This window comes from Rousettus aegyptiacus, unplaced genomic scaffold (genome assembly GCF_014176215.1).
Source record: "Rousettus aegyptiacus isolate mRouAeg1 unplaced genomic scaffold, mRouAeg1.p scaffold_m13_p_4, whole genome shotgun sequence".
Taxonomy (NCBI): domain Eukaryota; kingdom Metazoa; phylum Chordata; class Mammalia; order Chiroptera; family Pteropodidae; genus Rousettus; species Rousettus aegyptiacus.
Genome location: NW_023416307.1, coordinates 91962099 through 91963342, shown reverse-complemented (window position 1 = coordinate 91963342; position 1244 = coordinate 91962099).

Below are 1244 nucleotides of genomic sequence, written 5' to 3'. Positions count from 1 at the left end.
GGCATCAGGGCTGGCCCACGGTGGGCTATTTGGCAGTGCTTTCCCAAGCTTGTCTGCCTCCCACGTTCTCTCCATAGCAGGTATCTGACCCCAGACCCCCCCTCAGCCTATCCCCACTCTCCCTCTGGGCTGCACTACCCACCTCAATGGCCAGAGCTCCATCCGGGCCCCTCAGCCACTTCACGAAGTTGGCATGTCCCCCTTGGGTTTTTATAACTTGGGGTATAATTTGCTAACAGCAAAACATATGGACCTTAAGAACAGATTCCAAACACTTCACCTCAACTGTCTTTGATTCTTCAATGTGACCTACACAAGAAACATCATCATCATTGCTAACATTTCCTGGGTGCTAAGGAAATGCAACGTGGTTCCCTCCCTACATGCATTCCATGTATTAAAGCATTTATTCCTGGAACCTCCCTTTAGGTAAGTACCCTTAAAGGCCCCTTACAGATGAGGAAACAGCTTATGGATTCCAGAACTGGGGTCCTGGTACAAACCCTGCTCCTCCACTTACTAGCTATGGGCTTTGAATGAGTAACTAATCTCTTTATGCCTATGTCACCATCTGTAAAGCAAAGATAAAAACACTGTAGTTCTTACCTGAGTACTATGAGGTTCAACATGTAATTCCCACCAAGAGCCTTGAACAGGGCCTGTCACCTGTTAGCCTTCCTCCTCTTCCTCACACGTTAACACAGGGCTCCCCTGGACCCCTAACGCCTGCGCCTATGTCTTTGTCCTAGCACTGACCCTTAAGGACTCTGCTTCCTATCCAGGCTGTGCCACTAACCCTGAAGATGTCCCAGTCACTCTGCCAGATGAGAATAAGGTCCTGCTCCCATCTGCCTGGATCCCTTCGGCTCATTCAGCCCATTCCCTATATGTGCTCCAACCAAATCCCAGGACTGGAAAACCCCCAAACATCCTCTGACCTGCCAGGGTCCCCAGCTGCCTCCCACACTGCCTTCCCATTCCACTTTCCAAGACCCTAGACACTCTTTGGTCTGGAAAGCACCCCTCTCTCCCACTTTTTAATCCCTGCCAAATTTGAGGCACCTGAGATGCATACTTTCAAATCCACCTGAGATGGGTTCAAACCTGGCTCTACCATTCACTACGTGTGTGTGGCCTGGGGCAAATTGTTTGTTCAGTCTCTTGTCTCATTTGTAAAATGGGAATGACCTACTTCACAGGACTGAGGATGGAATAAAATACTAGCATTTCTTGGGCAGCTCCAA